General features: G+C 36.5%; 1 pseudogene; it reads right to left on the reverse strand.

The window, feature by feature from the left end:
- Window positions 1-5,049: 5,049 nt before the first annotated feature.
- LOC141582733 (large ribosomal subunit protein eL6 pseudogene) lies at window positions 5,050-5,886 on the reverse strand (annotated as a pseudogene).
- Between the last annotated feature and the right edge of the window lie 308 nt (window positions 5,887-6,194).

Below are 6,194 nucleotides of genomic sequence, written 5' to 3' on the forward strand. Positions count from 1 at the left end.
TTTAATAGCTATTATAAATGTAGATGGTTTTTAAATTTCTTTTTCAGATGGTTCACTATAGCATATATAAATGCTGCTGATTTTTCTATGTTGATTTTGTATCTTGCAACTTTACTTTATTCGTTACTTCTAAAAGGTTTTTTTTTTTTTTTTGCTGATATATTTAGTTTTCTATATATAAGATCACATTGTTTACAAACAGGAACAATTTGATATTCTCCTTTGGAATTTGGATGTCTTTTATTTCTTTCTCTTGCCTAATTACTCTGGCTAGGACTTCCAATACTGAATTGAATAGAAATGGTGAAAGTGGGTATCCTTGATTTGTTTCTGATCTTACAGAAAAAGATCTCAGTTTTTCACCTTTAAGTATAGTGATGCCTATAGGTTTGTTATATAAGGCCTTTGTTGTGTTGAGGTACATACCTAATTTTTAGAGATTTTTTTTCTCTCATGAATGGTTGTTGATTCTGTCAAATGCTTTTTCTTCATCTTTTGAAATGATTATATGCTTTTTTGTCTTTTTGTTAATATAGTGGATCGAATTTTTGTATTTGCATATGTTAAATCATCTCTGAATATCTGGCATGAATCCCACTTGATTACTGTGAATGATCTTTTTAATGCACTGTTGGACTTGGTTTGCTAGTATCTCAGTGAGAATTTTTGTATCTATGTTCATGAGGGATATTGACCTGTAATTTTGTTGTTATTTTTGTTGTGTTCTTATTTGGTTTTGGAATTAGGCTAATGATGACCTCATAAAATGGGCTTAGAAGCATTCCCTCCTTTTTAATTTTCTGGAGTATATTTAAAAGAATTGATATTCATTCTTTAAATGTTTGGTAGACTTCAGCATGGAAGCCATCAATCAGGTCCTGGGCTTTTCTTTGATAGAAGACTTTATTACTGATTCAATTTCCTCACTTGTTATTGGTGTGTTCAAATTTTCTATAACTTCATAATTTAATCTTAGTACATTGTGTGTCCCAGAATTTATCTGCTTCTTCTATGTTATTAAATTTGTTGGTGTATAGCTATTCATAATAGTCTCTTATGATCCTTTGTCTTCTGTGATATCAGTTGTAATGTCTCCTTTTTCATCTCTGATTTTATTTATTTCAGCCTTCTCACTTTTTCTTAGTCTAGCTAAAGATCTTTCCATTTTATTTATCTTTTTAATAAGTCAACTCTGTTTTGTTGATTTTTTGAATTGTTTTTTAGTCTCTATTTTGTTTATTTCTACCCTGCGCTTTATTATTTTCATTCTTCTACTTTTAGGTTAGTTTGCTCTTTTTTTTTTTTCTTGTTTCTTGAGCAATATTTTTAGGTTATTATATATCTTTATTTTTGGGGGTAGACATTTGTTGCTATAAACTTCAGATCTTAGATCACATGGGTTTGATATGTTTCCAGTCTCATTTCTCTCAAGGAAATTTTTAATTTCCCTTTCAATTTCATCATTGACTCATTGGTTGTTTAGGAACATGTTGCTTAATGTTCGCACGCTTGTAAAGTTTCCAGAGTTTTTCTAATTGTTGACTTCTAGATTTATACCATTGTGGTCAGAAAAGATACTTGATATGATCTCTATATTTTTAAATTTGTTAAAAATTGTGTTGTGACCTAACATGTGATCTACCTAGAAAATGTTTCATATGCAGTTAAGCCAAAAAGCGTATTCTGCAGCTGTTAGATGGAGTGCTTTGTAAATATTTGTTAGGGCCGTTTGGTCTATGGTGCAGTTTAAGTCTGCTGTTTCTGTTAATTTTTTTGTCTAGATGATCTGCCCATTCTCAAAAGTGGAGTGTTGAAGCACCCTGCTTTTATTGTTTTGCATCTATCTCTCCTTTTATGTTTAATAATATTATTTGCTTTATATATTTGGGTGCTTCATTGTTGGGGACATATGTATTTACAATTGTTATATCCTCTTGAATTGATCCTTTCAGACATTTTATATATGTCCTTTTTGTGGGGGTCTTCACTAGAGACTTACTGAGTTCATTTAGGGGTGTCATGATTTCCTACTTTACGTCTTTATGTCCCTACATTGATCTCTGCACATCTAGTTTAATAGTAGCTTTTTCTAATTTTATAGAGTAACTTTATAGGAAGAGACTTTGCCTGTAGTTGACTCCCTAGAGTGTTGTTTGGGTATGTGACATTGCCTATTTTTCTGGGTAGATTATTAATGTGATCTCTGTGCAGTTTTTTCAACTGTAATCCTAATTAGCGATGTCTGTTATTGCCTCAGGGGCCTATGCTATAGGAGTTTGTCATGATGGTGGTGCAGGATGTCTACCAGTGGGTCCAATTTCAAGATTGCCCCAAACCATAGCTGTTTAGTCTTAGGATTGGAAGATGCTCAAGGTGGGCTTCTACTCTAAGTCGATATAGTTGCATGTACTTTCTGTTGTTCTTCAAACTGGATTTGGGGCTCGTGAGCACCAGGGAACTTTCAGATAGCAAGGATGGCTGGTATATGGTAGCAGTAGGGACTGATGGGGATCTCTGTCTTGCTTTTTCTCCATAAGAAGAAGTCTCCCCTGACTCTGAGCTCATTCAGGCAGGAGAGACATTGTGGCAGAGTCAGGGTGCCTGGTTCCCCTCTCTATGGTGTTATCAAGGGCTTCCATGCTTCACGAGGATGTCCCTGCTCCCCTGGGGTTCTCCAATGTACTTCCTTAGTCACTCTAGTCAAAATAGAGTTGTTTATTCATTGTTTTAATTCATTTTTGTGGGGGTGGCAAGTACCAGGTAACTCTAGTCAGCCGTTTTGCTGATATCACTGGAAAGAGTATTTGAAATAACATTTAACACAGCTTTCAGATAATATTATTTGAGTTACTGTGCCCTAGAAAATGAAAATATAACTTGCAAAATAATGTTCATTGCGTATTAGTATAAAGTGGAAAGGCAAAACTCAATTTAAAAAGAGAAAGAAAGTATATATTTCTGGTAAAAGCCTACACACGTAAGGTATAGGTAAGTTTTAGGAAAAAATTGTGCTTTGAGAAACTCAAGTTGGACATCTGTGATAAGCAAGCAGGAATATAGATGTGTCTGGAGGTCAAAGCTGGGTAGTCAGGGCTCGAGATTTTTTTTTTTTTTTTTTCGTTTGAGACGGAGTCTCATCCTGTCACCAGGCTTGAGTGCAGTGGTGTAATCTCAGCTCACTGCAACCTATGCTTCCTGAGTTCAAGCAATTCTTCTGCCTTAGCCTCTTAAGTAGCTGGGATTACAGGCACGTGCCACCACACCCAGCTAATTTCTGTATTTTTAGTAGAGACAGCATTTCGCCATGTTGGCCAGGCTGGTCGGACCTCTTGACCTTGTGATCCACCCGCCTCAGCCTCCCAAAGTACTGGGATTACAGGCATGTGGCTAGAGATTTAAATTTGAGAAATCAATATGTAGATAGCATATAAAGCCATGAGATAAGATGAATCACCCAATAAAAAAAGTGTTGATAGAGAAGTGGACAGAAGACAGGAGCCTTAAGTGCAAACACATGATAACTCATTTTCAATGCACAAATTTTCTCAGACCGCTTCGCTAACATCCATACATGCATGCACATACAAACACACAAAGATGACAGTTGTACTTTTAGGATCTAGTTGAATTCAGACACTGCACACACTTGTGGTATGTAGTATCACTGCTAAAGATGAGACTATTAATAGACAAAGACTTCCGAAGGGTTGTTTGGAGACATTTAGAGTCACACAGAACCAATGTGCCGCTCAGTTTTAAGAGCTCTGTGGCATCAAATTATTTGGATTTGAATTTCAAATCCACTATTCCTATCCAGTGGCCTTGGACAAAGTGTTTAATTTTATTGTTGCCATTCAGTTTCCTTGTTTATGTAATAATAGTATCTACTTTATAAGGTTCTTGTGAGGATGAAATGCGCTAAAATAGGTAAAACATATGGTAGCTCACCAAATGTGTGTTTAATTTTATTGTTGCCATCCAGGAATTCTCTCAGGGAGCTCACTACATCATGAGGCCGTCGTTTCTATACTGATGAGATCTTGGTGTTGCAGAGTCACTTTGCATGTGGAAAGCAAACCTATCTCTTCTCACTGCTACACTTGGATTGTATTTTTGCATTCCAGAGAGCTACCGAATAAGTAGCCACTTTTACTGAATCTTCAAACCCTGGAGGTAGCTCTCACGTCTTTTTTTTCACCCTGCTCCTTTAACTATTCTGTACAAAAAATGAATTCCAGGCTTCTCATACCCCTGGGCTTCCCTCCATCTATAGATATTGCCATTTGTCAAAGTTCCTTTAAAATTTGCCTATGAAATTTGTACATCAAGACATACAAGTGCTTGTTAGAGTGCAAATGTTAAGCCACATCTGATTTGAGCTGAGGCGGATGAAGAAAAACAGTGAATCCATTTGGTGTTTGTGATGCTTTTAGGTTTGGCAACTTTAAGAGAAATAAAGTAAAACGAGTTTAATTATTTTGCTAAGTGAAAACCTAAGGTAACTTCCTAAAGTGTGTTTCTAAATTGAGCAGAACACACCTGGCCTTTGGTGATAGGCATACCTATTTATAAACGAGCGATTTCAACATGTGGGTCATAACATATATATGAGAAAGATGCTTTCAATTTTAGAGCAGCTTTTCATTAAAGATATCCTAGCTGGACACCTGTGAAGATTCATAATCCATTATTTATCTTGTACATTTCTATAGTGCCTGTTGCCATAGTAACCTACTCAGACTGGGATATAAGACAATAAACAAATAAGCTTAGAAAGACCACTATAGTCACAGATACCTTGAATCATGAATACTGTACTATGATGAATAGGAAAGTTGATGATGTTTTATTGAAAAAATGATAAATCTAGATTATAAAGGCTCCTGGAACAACATACTGTAAAGAAAGACTTCTGACAACATTATTTTAAGGGCTATGGGTTCACCCAGTAGGTAAAGGCTTAAAAAAATGACTGTTTTCACGGTGGAATACTACTCAGCCTTTACTTTTTATTTATTTAAATATGTAAGTTATTTCATTAGGTTCTTCTTAAGAAATAAAGAATACTAATGTGCGAAAATAAATTGCATTCATCAGGGCAAACACAGATCACAGGTAGTCCTGGAGCTGAAGAATAGCTTTGAGTTTGGTAAAATTTTTGAGTCCACAGTTTTCTGGTCAACTTTGCACTGCTCTGTAATCTCGTATTTATCTTTTTCTTGTTGGAGATCTCACCTTCCTGGTGTGTGGGCTTCTGCAGCTTCTTTTTCTTGAAGTAAATGTCAGTAACATGTTTTGGGATTTTCACATTGGTGGTATCAATTTTGGTTGAGGTGGCAATGACAGATTTCCAGTGTGCTCTTTGTAGAGGAACAAGCCACTAGCCAGCTACTTCCAGAAAACCACCCTGTTGCCTCTGTGGCACCCAGTGAGGATGATAGGAATGGTCCTGGGGGTGATGCTGGCTCACAGTTTTCTCATGTGCCAACTGAAGCGTATTTTTACATGGCTCAACAGCTTTCTAGGCATATCATTAGTAGGATAATATCTAGGTTCTTTGAAAAGTTTAACCAACCTGGTACTGCTATTCTGGTTACCATCAACTGGTTTTGCAACAGTTGCAACAACCTTCTTCTTTTCCTTTTCAACCTTGGATTTAGCGGCAGAGTGCTTCCTCTTGTACATGGCCTTTCTGAAATACATAGCAGATTGGGAGTATCTGGCAATTCCTTTGACAAGGATAGAATTTTGGCTGCAATGGGGCTTTCCCTTCTTGGACTTTTTAGCCCTGAGGTTGCCCTTTTTCACCTTGCTGCCAGCATCAGGCTTCTTGGCTTTCGGTTTCTTCTCCTTACCACCTGGCTTGTCAACTTTTTCACCTGCCATTGTGAAAGATGGGAAAGAGCTATTCAGCTTGTAAACTGAAGGAAATCCTGTCATTAGTGACAATACAAGTGAATCTAGAGGACACTATGCTAAGTTAAATAAGCCAGGCACAGAAAGACAAGTACCACATGATCTCACTTAAATGTGGGATCTAAAGAAGTAGAATTCATAGAAGCAGAGTAGACTAGTGGGAGAAAACTTCTGCATCTATCCATCTGACAAAGGGCTAATATCCAGAATCTACGGAAACTTCAACAAATGTACAAGAAAAAAATCTAACAACCTCATCAAAAAGTGGGCAAAGGATA

Source organism: Saimiri boliviensis, chromosome X (genome assembly GCF_048565385.1).
Source record: "Saimiri boliviensis isolate mSaiBol1 chromosome X, mSaiBol1.pri, whole genome shotgun sequence".
Lineage (NCBI taxonomy): Eukaryota > Metazoa > Chordata > Mammalia > Primates > Cebidae > Saimiri > Saimiri boliviensis.